The sequence below is a fragment of the Colobus angolensis genome, unplaced genomic scaffold, assembly GCF_000951035.1.
Source record: "Colobus angolensis palliatus isolate OR3802 unplaced genomic scaffold, Cang.pa_1.0 Scaffold111, whole genome shotgun sequence".
Classification (NCBI taxonomy): domain Eukaryota; kingdom Metazoa; phylum Chordata; class Mammalia; order Primates; family Cercopithecidae; genus Colobus; species Colobus angolensis.
The window spans coordinates 9,410,309-9,422,351 of record NW_012112142.1 but is presented as its reverse complement, the minus strand read 5'-3'; positions in this window follow the sequence as shown (position 1 = coordinate 9,422,351).

Below are 12,043 nucleotides of genomic sequence, written 5' to 3'. Positions count from 1 at the left end.
ACAAGGATGCCCACTGACATCACTTTTATTCAACATAGTATAAGAGAACAAGACAAGAGAATGATGTAAATCAGACAAGAGAAAGATACAAAGGGCAACCAAATTGGAAAGAAAGAAGTCAAATTATCCTTGTTTGCAGATGATATGATATTACATTTAGAAAAAGCTAAAGACTTCATAAGAAACAGAACTGATAAATTCAGTAAAGTTGCAGAATATGAAATCAACATATAAAAATTAGTAGCAATTATAGTACTGTTCTATATGCCAAGAGTAAAAAATGTGAAAAAAGTAATACCATTTACAATAGCCACACACAAAATTAAATACCCAGAAATTAACCAAAGAAGTGAAAAATCCCTATAATGAAAACTATAAAACACTGATGAAAGAAATTGAAGAGGACACCAAAAAATGTACAAATATTCCATGTTCACGGATTAGAAGAATAAATATTGTTAAATGTCTATACTACCCAAAGTAATCTACAGATTCAGTGCAATCCCTATCTAAACACCAATGACACTCTTCACAGAAATAAAAAAAATCTAAAATTTATATGGAACCACAAAAGACCCAAAATAGCCAAAGCTGTCCCAGCAAAAAGAACAAAACTGGAGGAATCACATTATCTTACTTCAAATTATACTACAGAGGTATAGTAACCAAAACAGCATGGTACTTGCATAAAAACAGACACATAGACCAATGGAACAGCATACAGAATCCAGAATCAAATCCACAGACCTACAGTGAACTCATTTTTGACAAAGATGCCAAGAACCTACATTGGGGAAAAGATGGTCTCTTCAATAAAGAGTGCTGGGAAAACTGAATATCCATATTGAGAAGAACAAAACTAGACCCCTATCTCTCACCATATACAAAAATCAAATCAAAATGGATTAAAGACTTAACTCTAAGACCTCAAACCATTTAACCACTACAAGAAAACATTGTGTAAAATCTTCAGGATATTGGTCTGGGCAAAAATTTATTGAACAATACCCCACAAGCACAGACAACGAAATTAAAAATGGACAAATGGGATCACATCAAGTTAAAAATCTTCTTCATAGCAAAGGAAACAATCAACAAAGTGAAAAGATAATGCACAGAATGGGAAAATGAGGAAATACTACTCATCTAAACAAGGGATTAATAACCAGAATATACAAAGAGCTCAAACCACTCTATAGGAAAAATCTAATAATTCTATCAAAAAATGGGCAAAAGATTTGAATAGACATTTCTCAAAAGAAGACATACAAATAGCAAACAGTCATATGAAAAGGTGCTCAATATCACTGATCATCAAAGAAATGCAAATCAAAACTACAAAGAGATGTCATCATACCCCAGCTAAAATAACTTATATCCAAAAGACAGACAATAACAAATATTGACGAGGACGTGGAGAAAAGAGAACCCTTCCTTACACATTGTTGGTAGGAATGCAAATTAGTGCAAGTACTATAGAGAACAGTTGGAGATTCCTAAAAAAACTAAAACTTGAGCTGCCATATTGATCCTGCAATCTCACTGTTGGTTATAGGCCCAAAAGAAAGGAAATCAGTATATCGAAGAGACATCTGCACTCTATGCTGGGTGCAGCACTGTTTACAATAGCTAAGATCCAGAAGCAACATAAGTGTCCATCAACAGATGAATGGATAAAGAAAATGTGGTACAAAGATACAATGGACTACCACTCAGGCATAAAAAAGAATGAGGCTGGGTGCGGCTCAGAAGTATGAACAGACCAAGGCCTGTAATCCCAGCACTTTGGGAGACTGAGGTGGGCAGACTGTTTAAGCCCCGGAGTTCAAGGGCTGTTTGGGCAACATAGCAAAACCCCATTTCTACAAAAAATGGAAAAATTAGCCAAGCAAAGTGGTGCACACCTGTAGTCTGAGCTACTTGGGAGGCTGATGTGGGGGGATCACCTGAGCCCAGGAAGTCAAGGCTGCAGACAGACACGATCATGCTACCGTACTCCAGGCTGGGTGACAGAGTGAGACCCTGTCTCAACAAATAAAAGGAAAAAAAAGTAAAGAATGAGATCCAGTCATCTGCAACAACACTGATGGAACTGAAGATTATTTTGTTAAGTGAAATAAGCCAGGCACAGAAAGACAAACATCACATATTTGTGGGATCTGAAAATCAAAACAATTGAATTGGTGGACATAGAGAGTAGAAGATTGGTTACCAGAGGCTGGGAAGGGTAGTGGGAGACTGGGGCGGTGAGAGAGGTTGGGGAAGGTAGGGGCTGGTTAAGAGGTACAAAAAAATTTAGAAAGAATGGATATCTACTATTTGATAGCACAACAGGGTGACTATAGTCAATAACTTAATTGCACATTTTAAAATTTAAAAAAAGAAATCTATGTTTCCCACAAATACACATGGCATTGGCATTGTCATATCCATGATATCTCAACCTGTTTGGAACAAGATTTTATCCTTGCTTGGTCCCCTCACCAATAGGAAGAATTTATCTACAATAAGTTTCTGAAAAATCCCAGTCTGAGCCATCTTTTGAAAGTTAAAATTTCTTACACTGTAACAGACTCAAGTCTGGCTACTTGCTGCTCAGAGGCTAAAAACAAGAGAAGCAAGTTTTGGTGAAAGAAAAGCAACTTTATTCAAGTGCCAGTGCTTGGGGAATGGCCACGCTTATGTCCTTAAAAGACCATTCCAAACTTTAGGCTGAGGAGAGGGGATTTAAAAGGTGAAGGAGGAATGGGAGGCATGTGTAAGTGGTGTGAGATACAAGGTCTGTGTGTCCATGTTCCAGGGGCTATCTTGAGTCATGAACCATATGGAGCCTGGGCTGGTGTCATTTCAGCAATGGCCAGGGCTGACGCAGTGGCTCATGCCTACAATTCCCGCATTTTGGGAGGCCGAGGCGGATGAATCTCCTGAGGTCGGGAGTTCGAGACCAGGCTGACCAACATGCAGAAACCCCATCTCTACTAAAAAATACAAAATTAGCTGGGCATGCTGGTGCATGCCTGTAAACCCAGCTACTTGGGAGGCCGAGGCAGGAGAATCGCTTGAACCCAGGAGGCATAAGTTGCGGTGAGCCGAGATCGCGCCACTGCACTCCAGCCTGGGCAACTAGAACGAAACTCTGTTTCAAAAAAAAAAAAGAAAAAAAAAGAGAGTGAACCACTGTTCAACATTCAAATTATTGGCCATGACCTAGAAAGGTTATTACTAAAGTCTCTGAGGCTTTTTTTCTCTATGAGGTTTTTCTTTATATTCTTCTATTACAGTTGATATGAAAGCAGAAAATATATTCTTAACCTGTTCCATCAATGATATAATAGTTACATTTTGATTCATTAATGATGATCTGGTTTTTGTTGCCCAAGCTGACCCTTTCTAAGCTCGAGAGAACCTCCTGTCTCAGCCTCCTGAGTAATATGATAACATGATCTGTTTTACATGAAGTACTTATGGATTTAAACTACTGCTGGGACCCAGCAATAGGATATTGGTATAGTAAAGAAATGGAAAAAAATCTGAGCTGCAATATAAAATGCCAGTATACCAGTACCAATAGGAGATTGTTTTAAGTTTCCAAGACATTTGATAATCATTACATCAGCCAGAAAAATAGCGCTTTGTTTATAAGCATGGGTTATTTTAGATATTTTAGATATTAAATCAGTGAGATTTGTCATTTATCAAATTTGTTCCTCTTTTACAAGCAAAATATCAATCAGATTAGAAAATGGCCCTTCCATCTGTTAGAAAATTAAAATACACTGATTTTGTTAGAATAAGATACATTAGTACCATCTGTTGGAAAATTATCACTATAATTATACAAATCATCTGAAATAATTAAGATATCTGTATCAGTCATCTATTGTTCCTTAACTACCTGACAACTTAGCAAACTTAAACAACAACATGGTTAGCATCTTACACAGATTCTCAGGATCAGCAGTTGGAAGTCTCTTAGAGGGCAAGTTCTTGGCTACAATCCTAAGATTGTAGCCAAGATGTCAGCCTAGGCTCTAGTTATCTGAAGGCTTGACTGGGGCTGGAGAATCTGCTTCTAGCACAGCTCCTTCACATGGCTGTTGGCAGGAGGCTTCAGTACCTCACCCAGTGGGCCTCTACCTAGGTCAGCTTAAGTGTCCTAACATTGTGGAATCATGCTGAAAAGCAAGCGGAATACTCCTACAGTGTCTTTCCTATTATGCTATTTAACATGTAAACAATTAATTTAGAGATGAAAATCTAGAGGCTGGAATTATAAAATAAAGTCTTCATAACAGGTCATATCATACTGTTTAGAAAAGGTGGCTTAGTACAAACCAAAATACTTAGAAAACCTAGGAAGTTAGGTCCCAGACTTAGAATGTGGCTAGTGAAGTGATAAGAAACATGCCTTGGGGCCGGGCGCGGTGGCTCAAGCCTGTAATCCCAGCACTTTGGGAGGCCGAGATGGGCGGATCACGAGGTCAGGAGTTTGAGACCATCCTGGCTAACATGGTGAAACCCCGTCTCTACTAAAAAATACAAAAAGCTAGCCGGGCGAGGTGGTGGGCGCCTGTAGTCCCAGCTACTCGGGAGGCTGAGGCAGGAGAATGGCGTAAACCCGGGAGGCGGAGCTTGCAGTGAGCTGAGATCCCGCCACTGCACTCCAGCCTGGGCAACAGAGCGAGACTCTGTCTCAAAAAAAAAAAAAAAAAAAAAGAAACATGCCTTGATCCATATGAGCTAGACCATGGGCACAAATCCAGAATTTCATTTAGTTTTATGAAGTTATAGTGGCCTACGTCAGGATTAAAATAAAACAAAATAAATAAAACAAGTTGTCTTCCTATTCCCCTTGAATTGAAAGCAGAGTTAGGGAAAACATGAAAACTCATAGAAATTTAAGATTTAGTTGCAATTGTATCTTTGAGTGTATTTTTTATTTACAGTTTTCACTCTTCCAATAAAAACTGTCTGTAATGTGAAATTAAACCCTATTAATTCAAAGCAATAGATTATTTTCCCAATGAGAGGTGGTTACCAGAACACTCAGTTGCCTAACTTACAAAAAAATCACCTAGTAAGGTATTGGAGCACTAACTCAAGAAGAAAATAATAAAAGAGAATAAGGCTTCGAACAAGAGAGTGGGCAGTGCAATATTCCAGCCAGTACTCAGCTCTGGAAATATGTGTGAAATAACACTTGTTTGGGGCAAGTTTTGGACCAAGCCAAGGGCCTTTTCACTATATTTAGGACCCAGCGTTGGCTGGGCGTGATAGCTCATGACTGAAATTCCCACACTTTGGGAGGCTGAGGCGGGTGGATCACTGAAGGTCAAAAGTTCGAGAACAGCCTGGCTAACATGGTGAAACCCCGTCTCCACTAAAAAAAAGAAAACAGAAACAAAAAAACAAAACTCCCAAAATTAGCTGGGTGTGGTAGCAGGAGTCTGTAATCTCAGCCACTCCAGAGGTTGAGGTGGGAGAATTGCTTGAACCTGAGAGGCAGGAGGTTGCAGTGAGCCAAGGTCGTGCCACTGTACTCCAGCCTGGGCAACAGACTCCATCTCAAAAAAAAAAAAAGGACTCAGGGTTGTTTGCAGTCAGAGCAGTACCACTTGGCTGAAGACATCTGTATTTAGGCAGAGGTGGTGGCAAGAAAGAGCTACTGGGCATAAAACATAAATGTAATCAAGAGTATTATTTAAAATGTTACCAACAAGATCAATTCATCTGTCATTCTCATACATTGCATGTGATTTGGCCTTACTAATACGGATTTCGCTAATGTTTCAACTGCCTGTTCTTTGTGTTACTATTTTTAACAAGGAAATGGAGGTTGAGAGAAGGGAGAAAAAGGCTACTGCCTTAGTTCCTGAATCAGCCAAGGCTTTTTACATTTTTATCTTTTAATCCAAATTATCCTGGAATCAGATTCTCACCATATTGGTCAAGGTTTTGCTTTCTGTTAGCAACTAAAGACAGCATCCCATACTTTAAAATAGAAAAATGTGTTTCTCTCCCCACAGAGCACACTGGAGATTTCAAAAACAGAAAATACTTGTCTTAGTCAACTCAGGCTGCTATTAGGTTGGTGCAAAAGTAATTATGGTTTTGGCCATTGAAAGTAAAGTAAAGTAAAGTAAAGCCATTACTTTCAATGGCCAAAACCACAATTCCTTTTCCACCAACCTAATATAACGAAATACCTTAGATTGGGTAATTTATAAACAACAGAAATTTATTTCTCACAGTTAGGGAGGCCGGGAAGTTCAATATGAAGGTGCCAGAAGATTCAGTGTCTGAATCCTCATATTCCTCATAGATGGCACCTTCTGTCTATCCTCAGATGAAGGAAGGGGGCAAACAAGATCTCTCTGGCCTCTTTTATAAGGGCACTAATTCCATTCATGAAAGCTCTGACCTCGTGACCTAGTCACCTTACAGATGCCCTACCTCCCAACACCACTGCACTGGTGATAAAGTTTCAATATATGAATTTTCAGAGGGCACAAACATTCAGACCATAGCAATACTTTACACAGAAATCCGTAAAACTAACATAAAATAGAAATGAAATGGCCAAAAAGGCAACAAGCCTTTGAAATTTTGCCTTAAGTTCTTATTTAACTCTTTACTTTTATGGACACTGATGTTCTCGTTTATCTTTTATTATTAGTGGCATTGTTGTTGAATTCCAAGTTTTTAAAAAGGCCTTTATTTTAAATCCAGATATCTATTATCTTATTACTCTGCCGGCTCCACTGTTAAATGTCAATTAAGTAGTTAGCATACATAAACACAACTAATTGAGATCAAGTATTAATTGATATTAAGAGCCATCAAAGACTTTTCAAAAAACCTGATCTAAAAAAGTTAAATAGAACAAATGTGGTGGGTCTGTTTTTGGAACACTGCTTAGGTTCCATAAGGATTAACATAAGATACGTTAACCATACATACTCATTATGGAATATTTCATTTGCAATTTAATATTTACACTACATTTAGTTAGGCCCCAATACCCTTACAATTAATTTTCCTTTTCTTCTCCTCCTCCTCCTCTTCCCTTCTTTTTCTTTCTTTCTTTCTTGAGACAGTGTCTTGCTCTGTCATGCAGGCTGGAGTGCACTAGGGATCATAGCTCACTGCAACCTTGAACTCCTGGGCTCAAGCAATCCTCCCGCCTCAGCCTCCCAAAAAGCTGGGACTAAAGGTGCATGCCACCATGCCCAGTTAATTTTTAATTTTTGTTGTTGTTGTAGAGATGGAGATCTCCCTATGTTGTGCAGGCTAGTCTAGAACTCCTGGACTCAAGGGATCCACCCTCCTCAGCCTCTCAAAGTCCTGGGATTACAGGTTTGAGCCACTACACCCAACCTTTTCAGGCCATTTTAATAGCCATTTCACAAAGAGCTTCACATTTCCCAGGGTGCGATCAGGTTCCCCGGTCCCCTCTTCACTCTGCATTGGATCACAGTTGATAAGCCCTTGTGAATGTGCTTGTTTTCAGCAATTTCTCTTCTGAGCCTGTATTTTTACCCTCCTCATTTTGGTGCTTGAATTTTTCTCTCACCAAAACCTGGAAACACATCTTCTAATTCATGTCCTTTCCAATTATGTGGCACGAAGCTGGGCAAGGAACCCTACAGCATGCTTGGAGCTCCAGCCCGTAGTAGGAAGGCACAAGCTTGCTCCAGAGCCTCATTCCTCTTTCAGGTTTCCGGTAAAATTGTTTTCCTCTCTTTAATACTGGTCATTTAACACCTTTCCATCATTTACTGAAGAAGAAGAAGGGACAGTCTCAAAATTCCACCTATCCCCAACTCCATTTTCCCCATCTCTAAGTCCACAGAAGCCACAGACACAGGGCAAGCTCACAAGCTAATGTAAGCCATTATACTGTTTTTTTTTTCCTCCAAGACTTAAAAAATTGGTGATTTCCAGCCATGTGCTTAGCTTCTCCTACTTATCTCAGCCTGGTAAAGTAATCTTTACTTAAAATTATATATGAAATAGCAAGTTATCTAGTATTTTGATATAGTGTCAATACAGTTTGATTTCAGTATATATAAAAACAGTGGGTCACTTTTGGAATTGATGAACCTTTTAATTATGATACATTAAATTTATTTTAAACAAACATTTGCCGTTGTGTCTGGACAGGTGACACAGACACATTTATCTATAAAGCATTATTTTTAAAAATAAAATTGTTGGATGCTTGAGAAGTATGACTTTTATGTGTCAATGATGTCCTTTTGTTTTCCATTAAAGGGCACCTGCTGTATGTGCAAAAACATTTTTTAGACTCTGTTTCCAAATAGTATTTTCTCAGTTAGTTTTGAAAATCATAGTCTCAAAGGCTAGCATTATCCAAAGGAGAAACATTAAACATGGTGTTACTGAGGAATTGCATGAGGAATTGCACTCATCCTTCACTCACATGGTGATATGGTTTGGCTCTGTGTCCCCACCCAAATCTCATCCGGAATTGTAATCCCCATAATCCACATGTGTCAAGGGAGGAACCCGGTAGGAGGTGATTGGATCATGGGGGTAGCTTTCTCATGCTGTTCTCATGATAGTGAGTGAGTTCTAACAAGATCTATGGTTTTACAAGGGACTCTTCCCTCTTCACTACTCACACTTCTCTCTCCTGCCACCATGTGAAGAAGGTCCTTGCTTCCTCTTCACCTTCCACCATGATTGTAAGTTTCCTGTGGCCTCCCCAGCCATGTGGAACTGCGAGTCAATTAAACCTCTTTCCTTTATAAATTACCCAGTCTCAGGTATTTCTTTATAGCAGTGTGAGAACAGACTAATATACATGATCACCTCTGGCAACACGGGAGGATGAGAAATGAAGACTTTATTCAGGATAGACAGATGCCTGGTTAACTGAGAGAGTACTGGAGAATGGTTGTTGAAGGACAGCTCTCAGTTGGTCATAACCACACATTGTAAAACACTTTATCAGGTAAAATTTAATATAGGAACTAGCAGAGGCACTAACCTTTTGAGTGTTCATAGAACCAGGTTTCTTCACTATTGTATTTACATACACTACATATACATACACACACATATGTAGTATGTATACATATGTGTCTATACATTGTATATATAGTACATATATACATATGTACAAATGGTACAGCATACACACACATACATATATATAATTTATATGTTTAATATTTTATTAAACTTTTTATTAAAAATTAAACATTAATATGTTAAATTTTATTGGCATTTAAGATAACCTAAATAGCATTTTATTGATATTACTATTAAATAGAAGCAAACTATTCTGCCGGGCGCAGTGGCTCAAGCCTGTAATCCCAGCACTTTGGGAGGCCGAGACGGGCGGATCACGAGGTCAGGAGATCGAGACCATCCTGGCTAACACGGTGAAATCCTGTCTCTACTAAAAGATACAAAAAACTAGCTGGGCAAGGTGGCGGGTGCCTGTAGTCCCAGCTACTTGGGAGGCTGAGGCAGGAGAATGGCGTAAACCCGGGAAGCGGAGCTTGCAGTGAGCTGAGATCTGGCCACTGTACTCCAGCCCGGGCGACAGAGCGAGACTCCATCTCAGAAAAAAAAAAAAAAAAAAAGAAGCAAACTATTGTTAGCAGAATTATTAAGATAAGTTGGGTGATTTTCCCCTTGAGGGACTGAATATACAAACTGACTCTATGCGACCACAGAATTGTGACACACAACGTCTGTAGCAACTAGTTGGAGAAACTATCTTAGTCCCTTTGGGCTGCTATAACAAAATACCATGAACTTTGTAGACTGAAAAAAAAGAAAATTAGAAATTTATTTATCATAGTGTTGAAGACTGGGAAGGCCAAGATCCAGGTGCTGGCAGATTTAGTGCCTGGTGAGGGCCTGCTTCCTGGTTCACAAACGGAGCCTTCTCACTATGTCCTCACATGGTAGAAAAACGAGCTCCCTTGGGCCTATTTTAATAGAAAACTAATCCCATTCTGTGGAGTTGTTATGACCTAATCACCTCCCAAAAGGCCTACCTCCTAAAACCATTACCTTGAGAGTGAGAATTTCAATATATGAATTTGGAGGAGACACAGACACTCAAACCACAGCAGGAGTTATACCACAACCTCTGCAGCAACAGCTCAGTATGGTCACAACTTGGTCAGTGACTGCTTACTTCCCTATTTTTTGCATCAGGACAACTTTCAACTCAGGATCAACTAGAGAAAGCCAAATATACTTCCCAAACCAGTCATCCTAGATGTCTTATTTGTATTTAGCCTGCCTCCAGTTCCTCCATGCCAATGAGCTCCACTCAGAGCACAACACTATAAAGCTTTTCCAGTTCCCACTCTACCACTGTTCTACTTTGCCGAGAGCAAGTGATGGTGGCTAAGTCCCTTGATATAACAAGTTCTGAATAAATAGCATCTGTTTGTTCTTGTCTGGGTGACCTTCAATTATTTCCACGATCTCAGTAAGTTACCATCCTTGAGCTACAGGTTTCATCTTTTACTCTTATGCAATTTAGTCTAATTAATATGCCATATCATACATTGACTGTATAATACTATGTAAGCCACTCCACCTTCTGTGTCTGTTTCTCCGTCTGCAAAATGGGGACAAATATTATCCCCTTCACAAGGGCTAATGTGAGGGCCAATGAGTCAAAACATAAAAAACTTCAAACACTACATGCAGCAAATAAACTTTAGGTATCATTATCATTATCATCACTGTGATCATCAAAATACAAATCTTCTTTCATCTAAATTGTATTTGAGTACCTGGGATCTCTGTGAGTCCAAAATCAGGGTTCAATTATAAATACACATTTTAGTTTTCACCCTGAAGATTGTATGGTGTGTGTGTGTGTGTGTGTAAAATTAGCTGAAATTAATTAAATTTAAAAGATGATGAATTTGTTGAAAGTATACTTCTGTCTCTTTCTATAATATGTCTATATATTCTTGTGGTGACCATGAAACTATGACACTCAGATCTACTATGGCAGTCCCAGCGGTAGCCCCTCTGGATCCACCTCTCCATCCCTCCATCCTCTCATCCCTACTCCCCACTGACTCCATGTTTGTCCTTAGGGCCCACTTTTCTCAGGTTATACCCAGCAGGCAGTGGTACTAGTGCAGGAACATTCTCACTGAACATACTGCTCATGTAATGAGCAACTTTGGCTTAAAGATGCCCCATCTGCTGGCCAAAACTTTCTCAGAGCTCTGCTACAAACTGAAATTCTTCTTTCACAATCCTCCATCCTTTCCTTGTCTTTACAAATGTTAGTTTTGCCTGTCTGTCTCAAGTCGCTCCCTCCTTACTCATGCTTCCTCCCTTTATTTTTATTCATGTATTTTTTTCTTTTTTTTTTTTTTGAGATGGAGTCTCGCTCTGTTGCCCAGACTGGAGTGCAGTGGTGCGATCTCAGCTCACTGCAAGCTCCGCCTCCCGGCTTCATGCCATTCTCCTGCCTCAGCCTCCCGAGTAGCTGGGACTACAGGTGCCTACCACTACGCCCGGCTAATTTTTTGTATTTTTAGTAGAGATGGGGTTTCACCGTGTTAGCCAGGATGGTCTCCATTTCCTGACCTCATGATCCATCCGCCTCCGCCTCCCAAAGTGCTGGGATTTCAGGCCCGAGCCACCACTCCTAGCCGCTTTATTCTTAACAGTTAGTCCCTCTAGTAAATATTTCACATGCTTGACCCTGTCTTGGTGTCTGTTTCTGTGGGGACACAAACACAATATGTAAATAAAACACAAAACAGCTAAATTATACTATTGCAATCTATACCACAGGTTCTGGTTTAGAATCAAAGTGCATAAGATATACTCATTTTATAAAGGTAATTGCAGCTCCATAAAATTTCATTGAGTTCAATTATAAATCTAGAATTAAAATTCAGTCTACTTCCAAATATCATTATTCATCAACTCATATTACTGAGAGAACTGTAATAAAAGAAAATTCAATGATAAGGAATTTAGGTTTGAAATGTTCAGCACAAGCTGTAACAAAAGTGACAAGCAA